Below are 11,811 nucleotides of genomic sequence, written 5' to 3'. Positions count from 1 at the left end.
TAAGGGGTATCTAGAGAGTGGGATAGGTTTAATAACTACCCTAACCCTAATGCGTACCCCTAACCCTAACCCCTAACCCTAACCCGTAACCTTGACGCTAATCCTGACATGGACCCTAACCCTAAACTCTGATCCTGACCCTAAGCCCTGACCTAACCTTAGCCTAACCCGTACCCTAAACCTGTACCTTACCCTAACCCATGCTCTACCCGTATCCTACCTGTACCCCAATTCTCACCCATAGCCTAACACCCACTCTAACACAGGACCCTAACACCCTGAGACCAAAACCATAAACCTTAACCAATAAGCAAAACCATAACCATAACCAAACCATAAAATATATTCATTAACCATACCCATAAATAACTCATTAACCATAAAACTTAAAACCATAACAGCAACCATAAACCATACACAGCCCCAACCCTCACACCAGCCCCAGCCCTAATGCTAACCCTCCAAACCACTTACGCCAAGCCAAGTCTAATCAGATTATACAACTACATCTTGAAAAAGAAAACTGGGGAATTCTCTGGTTGCCCAGTGGTTAGGACTCTGTGCTTTCACTGCCAAGGGCTCGGGCTCAATCGCTGACTGGGGAACTAAGATCCCACAAGCCATGGGACGTGGCCAAAATAAATAAATAATTAAAATGAAATAAAACCACTATTTTAAAAAAGATTTTAAAAATAAAGGAAAAAAACAAGAAAACCTACCCCAGTACAACTTATAAATATGAATGTAAAAATATATCACACAATAATAGCAACATGAAACCAACAGAACTTTAAATGGATAATGCCATAAGCAAGTATCTCTACACCAGGAATTTCAGGTTGCTCAACATATGAAAAGTAAGCAATGTATTCAACCACAATAATGGTGTGAAGTAAAAAACACATAATCATATCAATTAATGCAAAAAAATCTACAATGAAAATCCAGTGTTATTTCATGAAAAACACTCAAGAAAGCAGGAATAAAAGGAAAGTTGTTCAATATGGAAAAGAGTAGTACAAAAAGCCACAGCAAACATCATGCTCAACGTTAAAGACTGAAAGATGTACTCCTGAAATCAGGAACAGGGTCAGGAAGCTGGCCTTCATCACCGTTACTCAATAGTGTACTGGAAGTTCTACCCAGAATCTTGAGGAAAGAAATAAAAGGCATCCATGGGTGAATGGAAAAATTAAAACCGTGTCTCTTCACAGAACATAGGTCACATCATCTTATATATAAAACTACCTATAATCAGCAGAGAAATTATTTGAGCTAATCAACTAATTAATAAGCAAAGTTATAGAACAAAATATCAATTCATGAAAATCTATCTTATATGCATACGCTGGCAAAAAAATAATCTGAAAAAGAATTTATGAGAACAATTCCATTTTTAATAATGTCAACATCAATATTTAGGAGTATATTTAATCAAGGTGCAAGACTTGTTTTTATGTATGTAAAGTTGTATGTTTGAAATTACTGGAAAGTCAATTACTTTTCAAAACATCATATATGTCAACAGCATGCCAGAAAAGCAGAGAAAACATCAAACTTCCATATAGAAGCCAAGCCTTACCCAGATCCAGTTCACCCAAAGTCCACATGTCATTTAGAGGCACTGTGGGAAGGTTATATTAGGAGCCGCTGTCCTCCCTGTTGTGGACGACTTGGATATGGTAGAAACAGTGGGATTTTTGAATTCCAATTTTCCACTTCATTCCACAAAAAAACCATTAGAACTAATAAATCAATTCAGTAAAGTTGCAAAATCAATACACAGAAATCAGTTGCATTTCTAAACACTAATAATGAACCATCAGAAAGAGAAAGAAAGCAACCCTATTTACAACTGCATCAAAAAGAACAAAATACCTGGGAATAAAGTCAACCAAGGAGGTGAAAGACCTGCACACTGAAAACTTGAAGACATTGATGAAGACATTGCAAAACACACCAATAAATGGAAAGATATCCTGTTCTCATGGAATGGAACAATTAATATTGTTAAAATATCCATGCTACCCAAAGCAGTGGACACAGTGAATGCAATCCCTCCCAAAATTCCATGGTATTTTCCCCCCAAATAGAGCAAATCCTCCTAATATCTGTGGGGAACCACAAAGGACCCCAAATAGCCAAAGAAACCCTGAAAAAAGAGAACGGGCTGGAGGCATCTCCCTCCCTGACGTCACACTCTGCTGAGAAGCTACAGTCACCAAAACAGTGTGGAACTGGCTCAAAACGGGCACAGGGACCAGAGGAACAGGACAGAGAGACCAGAATTCAACCCACACGGACGGGGTCGGTGAATTTATGACACAGGGACCAAGGACACACCAAGGAGCACGACACGCCCCACGATAAATGGTGCTGGGAAAACTGGACGCCCCATAACTCACGCTGGCTACCCTGCACACAAACCTGACCAAACACCCAGCTTTCCACGCCAAGCCCTCCCTCGCTCACACGAAGACAGACCCCCTCAACGGTCAGTCGCCCACAGGAAGCTTCTCCCCACTTTTCCTCACCGTCTCTTCACCTTTTCCTCAGGCATCACCTGGGTCCTCAGGAAACCTAGTTCCCTAGTCAGAGTGGACGCAGCCCCACTTTTTCCTGAAGCCGAAACCCCAACGAGTCCTAAGGAGACGGAGACCGAGCTCCTCTCAGCAGAGACGCTGATCCGGGCGTCCTACCCAAAGGCCCCCGCCCCCGCCCTCGCCCCCGCGCCTGAGGAGGCTCAACTCCTCTCAGCTGCCCTCACAATCGAGTTCCATGGAACGAACATGCGCTGTGGGTCAGAGAGGCGAACTCGGCGCCACCCTGTGGTCAGTGCAGGAAGTGCAGGCCGCGTCTCCCTCACAGGTCACTGGGGGCAGCGTGCCCTACTGACAGGACTGCTGAATCCATTAAACTGGAAATTCAAACTAAAATGGAGTCTCTATCCCAAAAGTTTTCTAAAAGTAGTTAAGGAACAATTAATTGGAAACCATTTGGAATGAAGTGAATGTAGATGCAAACTTTACAACTTATACCAAATTCACTCAAAGTTATTCAGAGGCAAATTTTATTTTAGTTTATAATTTATGTTTGGCTGCATTGGGTCTTCGTTGCTGCATGTGGGCTTTCTCTAGTTGCGTCGAGCGGGGCTACTCTTCGTTGCGGTGCACGGGCTTCTCGTTGCGGTGGCTTCTCTTGTGGGCGAGCACGGGCTCTAGGCGCGCAGGCTTCAGTAGTTGTGCCGCGCAGGCCTGGTTGCTCTGCGGCATGTGGGAGCTTCCCGGACCAGGGCTCGAGCCCGTGTCCCCTGCATTGGCAGGCGGACTCTTAACCACTGCGTCACCAGGGAAGTCCCCACAGACAAACTTTAAATACAGAACTATTCAAGGGGCTTCCCCGGTGGTGCAGTGGTTGAGAATCTGCCTGCTAATGCAGGGGACACGGGTTCGAGCCCTGGTCTGGGAAGATCCCTCATGCCGCGGAGCAACTAGGCCCGTGAGCCACAACTCTTGAGCCTGCGCGTCTGGAGCCTGTGCTACACAACAAGAGAGGCCACGATAGTGAGAGGCCCGCACACCGTGATGAAGAGTGGCCCCCGCTTGCCACAACTAGAGAAAGCCTTCGCACAGAAACGAAGACCCAACACAGCCAAAAATAAATTAATTAATTAATCAATTTAAAAAAAAATCTGTCTCTCAAATTTAACTTCCAGAATATATTCAGGAAAAACGCACACGCCCTTTTTGGCCAACCAAAGAAGCATGCAATGCAAATCAACACTACAAAGAGATATCACTTCGAATAAGAAAAAAGGACCATCCTCACAAAGGATAAAAACCAGATATGCAGGACAAGGAGAGGAGAAAAGGGAGCCTTGTTATGCTGAAGGGGGGAATGTAAATTGCCAATGGCCACTCTGGAGAAGTGTGCTGTGTTTCCTGAAACATCTAAAAAACAGAGCTACAAAGCATAGGGCGCTTCCACTCATGGGCCTATATGTTGGAAAAACCAAAAATCCACAGGACGCAGGCACCCCGTTTACTGCTGCTATGATTACCACAGCCTCGACTTGGGTACAACTTAATAGTCCTTGGAAGGAAAAAATGGTGAAAGAACATTTGATACTTAAGCACAACGGAATATTACTCAGCCCTGAAATCAATGAAATGAGGCCAGCTGCAGCAACTCAGGGGGACTTATGTATGGTCATTGAGAGTGAAATAAGTTAGACAGCAAGAGAAACTTATCATAAGATATCACTTATAAAGGGAATCTAAAAATCGCCAACCATGAACTGAATTACAAACAGAACACCATCACACATTTACAAAACACACTTATGGCTGCTTAAGGGGAAAAGTGTGGTGCGGTGATGCATAAACCAGAAGGTTGAAATTGGCACAGATACCGTTCCATACGCCAATAATGTAATCGCCAAGACATACTCATTGTTCAAGGAACTGGACTCAGCACACTCTATTCACAGAAAAAACATATGTCTGACTACTAGAAACTAGAAAAGAATTTATTGATGTCTCTCTGTAAGTGACTCAGGTGGATGTACAGCACCAAGAAACACAACATTGCAAATCAGCTACACCCCATTATAAAAATTAATTATAAAAAAAGAAAGACAGTGAGAGAGAGAGGAATTCTTACAAAATTCAATCAGGGGCTGTGATGCAACTGGACTGACCACATCTACACTCACCGCTGAATGGGACATAAGGCTGGACACCCTAACCCTAAACCCTAACCCTAACCCTAACCCTAACCCTAACCCAACCCTAACCCTACCTTAACCCTAACCCTAACCCAACACTAACCCTAACCCTAAACCTAAACCCTAACCCTAACCCCTAACCCTAACACTTAACCCTAACCCAACCCTAAGCCTAACCCTAACCCCTAGCCCTAGCCCTAGCCCTAACCCTGACCCTAACCCCTAACCCTTAACCCCTAACCCTAGCCAAGTTCACAAGTAAACTTCTCGCCCACCTGGAGAGAGTGATTTAATTTTAAAGAGTAAAGACACAATCAGCTCAGTAATTGGCCATGGGGGCTGGAGGGGCCAAGGCTAACCTGAGCTGGAGGAACGTGGGTGCCTGCCTGGATGCTCAGAGGCCAAGGGCTGTCCTGAGACCTGCTTGGACACCCGTGCAGATGGAACAAAGGATCCGTCCAGTCCCAAGAGGGCCCCACCAGCCCTCACGAACGCAACACCAGACTTCCCTGGTGGCGCAGTGGTTAAGAATCCACCTGCCAATGCAGGGGACACGGGTTTGAGCCCTGGTCCGGGAAGATCCCACATGCTGTGGAGCAACTAAACCCGGGCACCACAACTACTGAGCCTGTGCTCTAGAACCCACGAGCCCCAACTGCTGAAGCCCACGCGCTTAGAGCCTGTGCTCTGCAACAAGAGAAGCCACCGCAATGAGAAGCCCTCAAATTATGAAAAATGTTGTTAAGAGGATGGATGGGAAAGGTGCTATCTTTGGAGCAACAGAATCATATTTTTTTTCTGGTATATTCTGAAAAATAATTCTATTGATATCCACAGTTTTTAGTACCCAAAATGGATTTAGCCCTATATATTACATAAGTACATGTATATGCAATGTAATAAAATGCCTATAAACGTACTGAAAAAGTTCAAATGGAATTTGTTGATTTGAGAATTTTCAGAAATTTCCTTGCGGCCCAGTCACATCAAGAGCTGGGGATTCGAATTCCCTCGCCATTTCCGGCTTCAAACCCTCCCACCACACGCACAGTTAAGCTCTGGAATCGCGGAGCTGACGAGAAACGCCTGCCTCTCTCACAAACTCCAAACGTACATTCACCAGCCAGGGGCCATCACCATCTCCAGGCTCATCCCAACACTGGTGGAATCACTCCCAGCCTTTCCTTCCCCAGTGGCACACTCCTCCCATGATGCCCCGGGGCACACCCTTCCCATGATGCCCCGGGGCACACCCCTCCCATGATGCCCCGGGGCGCACCGGAAGCAACTCCTTACCTCTCTGGGAAATTGAAACCGCCTTTCTTCTCGGTAGTTACCGGCTGTTTCCTTGGAAGTCCACGGCTGCTGATTTTTTCACGAGTTTTCAATACTGTGATCCACCCACCCTCCCCGAACTAGATGGTAAGCTGTTTGAGAGAACCAACTTCTAATCCCCAATGCCTGCAACGGTGTGTTTATAAGCCATTTGCTAAATGAAGAGCAGCTAAACGTTTTGTTTGACAGAGTGAAGCAAAGCTGAGTAGAAAAACAGCAGATAACAGAGCCAATGCTCAGCAGAGAATATGGAAGAATAGCGTTACCTTTATAATAACAGCTGGCATTTAAAACCCTAAATCCTTACCTTAGTTTGCAAGGCTCTAAGCATCTGGCCCCTAACCACTTCTGCCACTTCATTCCTTGCTACTGTATCCCTGGCTCCTTTCATCCCTGCCCTACTGGCCTTTATTCTGTTCCTCTGCAGGCAAGTTCCCCTCCCAGAGCCTTTGCATTTGTTTCCGCTGCCTGGAATACTGTGCCCCGTTGATATTCTCCTGGCTTGCTCTTCCTCTAAGTGCTCAAATACCATCTCTTTAGAGAAACTTATCCTGATTGATCCATTTCAAACCCACACAGCCAGTTTCCTTATCCTAATTTTCCTTTCCTTCAGAGAATTTATCACTAATTGACATTTGATATCTGTTTGTTTGTTGTCTGTCCCCACATACACACACACTAGAATAGAGTTTCCATGAGGGCAGAGACTTTGCCTGTTCTGTTCCCTAGTGCTTAAAATCTTCCCAGCATGTAGTAAGCCCTCAATGAATGTTTGATGAATAAACAATTGAATACGTGCATGCTCCCTGTTACTGGCTCTGTGCATTACAGCTTCAAAATTAGCAATTCCATATGTGAATTTCATCACCATCCTGGTTTTGTGAGAGATCTCAAGCTGGTTCCATCTAGCCCCATCTTGGTCAAGTTTGAGGATTTTGCCATCATACCCCCAACCACCTTTTGGGTAGGGTGATAAATTTATCTGGGTTTGCCCAGGATTGTCCTGATTTTAAAACTGAAGTCTCAGGAATCTCTTCAATTCAAGCAAATTAGGAAGGTTGGTCACCCTGCTTTGAGGTATCTAGGCTCCATCTTCCTCGTCTTGTTTTATTGTTGAGAGTGTGTGGAATGAGGGGGTGGGGGGTGGGGGGTGGCCGTGACTTAAGAGTGTTCTGGGCCACCTGGAGAGGAAATTGGCTATATGTAGTGGGTAGAATGGGAGGGCTGGATGGCCAGTAGTGAGGCTGTGGTCAGCTGATGGGCCTTACCAAACAGCAACAAAAAAGAGGTGAAAGAACAACATAGAAGATGCTGTCCTGGCTTCCAGAGCCCTCTGGCACAGGCAATGGTTGGTACATTCTCTAGAGAAAGTTCCTGGCTTCTAAGTCTCAGGCTCTGCTGTTGACATGGCCTCACCCACTCCATGTCACTTTCAAAAAGTAGCCTATCATGCATTTATTAACTCAGTTGTCACAAGAACCCCATGAGTTAGGTATAGTTATTATCCCCATTTTACAGATGAAGAAACTGAGGCTCAGAAAAGTAGAATAAGTTGTGCAAATTCAAATAGTTTAAATAGTGAAGTCAGGATTTGAACCTCAGTATTCTGACTCTCAAAGTCCACTCTTAGTCACTACATTCTCATGCAGCTCTTAACAATGTAAGTATGCATTTGGGCTATGCCTAGCCAAGGGCATAAAATCTTTTTTTTTTTTTAAGGCTATGTTGTTTCATACCCCAACAGTTGAAATTAAAAGTAATTGATCACACGTTTCTTAGTTCTAATGAGGCTTTAAGCACTGAAGAAACCAAAAAAAACCAACAAAAAAAATACAACTACTAGACAAAAAAGGGCAAATGACATGGACCCTAAGTCTCACAGGCATCAGTCAAGATTATGAGGTCAGATAAGAAAGTCTCCAGTTTACTGGACAGACCTAACTGGTAGAATTTCTACTCTGAACACAATGTTCCCAGGCCATGCACACACTCTCTCCATTATATTTTCAGAGAAGGATGCCTCGTTTGCGTGTAATTCTGAGAAGCATGTATAATTCTGAGAGCGTTAGTGTCTTAACAGGATCTTGCAAAGCCAGAAACAGCTGTCTTGTAGTGAAAACACAAACTGGACTTGGATTCAAACTAGACTTGTTCTAGCTCCCATTCTGCCACTTACTAGCTGTATGACTAGTCACTTAATCTTGCCAAGCCTCAGTTTTCAAACCTGTAAAACTGATAAATCTATGTCCTCACTGATTGAAGGAAAATCAGTTTAAATATTTCTCTGGATAATCCACCATCAACTTTTTCCTTTGCAAAATTGTAGTGTAGAAATGCCAGCAGTATGGAAGTTTATGTATTGCACTTGAAAGAGTTCTGAACTAGCGCTCTTGGATCTGAGAGTAGAATGGGAAGGGGGTCTGTCTAATGAATTAGCATTAATTAGGTAACCTGTCCAGAACCTCAGTTTCTGATTCTGTAACATCAGGGTTAGATTAGGTAATATTCAAGGTTCCCCTCTAGTTCTGGATCTAATATTCTCACTCAATATTTTTAATTAGGCGATTAAATATAAATTTGTATCATTCACTAATATACCTGTCCTGTGACTTTTGCCCAGAAATTTCTGTTTCTGGCTGGGGAACTTCTTGCTGCTTTTGGAAATTTCATCTATTACATAGCTCTTAGATAGTCGTAACGGGTAAGGGATGATCCTCCTATCAGCACAATTAACTGCCCTTTCTTCTCAAGTAGCCCTCTGCGGAATGAACTTGATTACACTTGTTTCCTGGGCCTCTCTATTTGGCCCTGCTGCTGCTTTCTCCATCCAAATCTGCATTTCCTCTGAATGCGCCTTATATAGTGATTGGTGGAGAGATTTGCTCCCAGGGAAATCAGGAAAACTTTTTCCTCCTCCTTAACACCTGCTCACTCCTTAATCCTTGCCTTCAAAGCTTCCACCCCCACCATCCTGCTGACATTAATGTCAGGATCACCTCTCTGACTGACCCAATGCCCTTTTCATGGTCCTCCTTTTCTCCATCTTCCCTGTAGAGCTTTTTACTATATCCTCTCTCTTGAAAATACCACCCTCTCGAAGATACCACCTCCCTTGACTTCTTCTGACACTAATAATGAAGTTCCCATCACTTTAGAGTTGACAAAATGATTTTGTAACAAGACTGGAGAAAACCCTCATCGACAGAACTCTTCTCAGGGTTGGGAGAGATGGAATGATGGTGTGGGGTGTGAGCTGGGGACTACAGGGCATAGTGGTGGGATAAAGATGAAGCTCCCAAGGGGAATATGTGAGTAAAAATAGGTGATCACCAAACTTGCTAAGGATAAAAGTGGTGTTCTTTACTTGAGGACTTTTATTTTGTTGAGTAACCAGATGAGTAGGCATGCAGGTCAATGGCAGAGCTAAAGGGCCCCATGTAACAGAGGAAAAACTGAGTACCCGTAGGGGTCGGGCAGACACCTCAGGGGAAGAAAGGAAATCAACCACCTGCATCAGTGTGACGGAAAATGGACTTCGTGGAAGTCATTGCTGATGGAAACTGAATACTTTAGGGGATGTAATATAATCCTCTTCTAGTCTGCTCTACAAAATCTTCAGTAAAGCCTGCATTGCTCACTTATGTTTTTTGTGCTAGTGGATTATTTGCCACGGTCTGTGTCAAGGTTGATACAGATTGAAGCATAGTGTTTGGCACTGGCTGGAAAGAGACTGCCTGCGGAGACAGCCACATCTTGACAGTATCTCATTTGATCCCCACGCTATCCCCATGACTTGGGCAGAAACAAAATTATGTTTCTGATTTTGCAGCGGAAGGAGAAAACATCACAGCTGCGAAGAGAGGTGATGGGACTTGCCATTTATGGCAGTAAATGACAGAAGTAAAATATGGATCCACTTGGCTCTTTTGACTCCAGCAAGATCTCACTCAGGTATTTGTTTACCTGAAGAATAACCTTTTTTTTTTTCCACTCTTTTTGTCTTCATTTCCGCCTCTCACCTCCTCAACATGCAGCCTTTCTCTGAGAACCCAGCTTCCTTAATAAGTTCAACTATCAACTGTATACAGGTGACACCCTCATACTCACAGGCCTACATCTTCAGTCTTAATGTCTCCTGTATGTAAACTTTGAATCCTTATCTCTACCTACTTAGCTGGATATCACCATCATCTCAATCTCAATCTGTCCAAAATCTAAATTGCTATTCCCCCCCCTTCACTCTTCCTCCTGGGCAGGTATCATGCCCCTAGATTTCTAGGCTGCAATGAGGGCTGGATGAAAGGTAGGATCCTCTGATTCCTTTTTCCTCCTCAAACACGGCATCATCAAAGTCTTGTGGATCCTGCCTTCAGGGTATCCCTTGGGTTTTCTCTTTCCTTTTACATCTCATTTCTGTACTGCTTAATCAAGGCCCTCTTCATTTTACACCATGATTATTTTTATATTCAATGCAAATAGATATTACTTGCATGTTTAATATTATGTTGAGAGGATTGTAATATATTAATGTGGGATAGGGCCTCGAAAAATACGTCTAGAGGACTTCCCAGTGGTCCAGTGGGTAAGACTCCGCGCTCCCAATGCAGGGGGCCCGGGTTCGATCCCTGGTCGGGGAGCTAGATCCCACGTGCATGCCACAACTAAAGATCCCGCATGCCACAAAGAGGATCTCACATGCCGCAACTAAGACCTGGAGCAGCCTAAATAAATAAATAAATGTTAAAAATAATAATAATAAGTCTAGAGCTCAGAGAGGTCTTAAATGAGAGAAACATATTCCTTTCACCTCCTGGGGTTCTCTTTTTGCCAGGCCTAAATGGGACAGTGAGGCAGACAACTTCAAGCCCACACAATACTCTTCTTGAACCTACGGGATGGACCCGGAGATACCAGAGGACAATCACTGGGAAAGCCAGCCCTCTGGTGCTATGGAGAATTTTAACACACATCTGAATTTATAGGGTCATCCAGGGGTTAATTCTAACTGCCCACCTACTCCCATAAATCATATCAGAGCCTGTATAATCATCTTGGCAAGTTGTACACCAAGATTTTCTAAATAGTTGCTAAGTGGTTCTAGGACCTCAGGTACTCCCTCTCCATTATATCCTACCATCAGTTCTATACTAATCTTCAGATATATGTGTGTGTCTACACACACACACGTTCACTTTTCTGCTTAAAACCTTGAAAGGTTCCCCAGTGATCTCAGAATAATGTCCTGACTCCTTCCATGGGCATTGGGAGCCTATCACAGACAAGCCCAGCCCACTTCTCCAGCCTCACCTCCGTGTTACCCCCAACCCTTCCATCCAGGCTTGCCCATTCCACCTTCCTGAAACACACCCTGGGAAGTCTTGTTTCTAACCACAATCCCTACGTTCCCTAAGCCTGGAACCTCCTCCCTGTACTCTTAAAATCTGCCTCCTTTAAGAGAGAGTAGAGGATAGAGGAAAAGGCGAGGCTTTGGAATCAGCAACCTGGGATTCCAATTCTGGCTCCATTGCCTACTAGCTGTGAAGCCTTTTGGTCAATCCCTTAACTCCCTTAGGCTTCAGTTCCCCATATGGACAATGGGAATAATAAGAATATAAACAGTATAACCCCCTAAGGCTTGCAGAGAAAAATAAACATAATAAAATATACAAACGTGCTATGTAAACTGGAAAGAACTACAAAAAGCATTATTATTATTTTTTATTATTATTATTATTATCTCCACAGTCACC

Source organism: Balaenoptera ricei, chromosome 16, assembly GCF_028023285.1.
Source record: "Balaenoptera ricei isolate mBalRic1 chromosome 16, mBalRic1.hap2, whole genome shotgun sequence".
Lineage (NCBI taxonomy): Eukaryota > Metazoa > Chordata > Mammalia > Artiodactyla > Balaenopteridae > Balaenoptera > Balaenoptera ricei.
Note: the sequence above shows the minus strand (reverse complement) of the source record.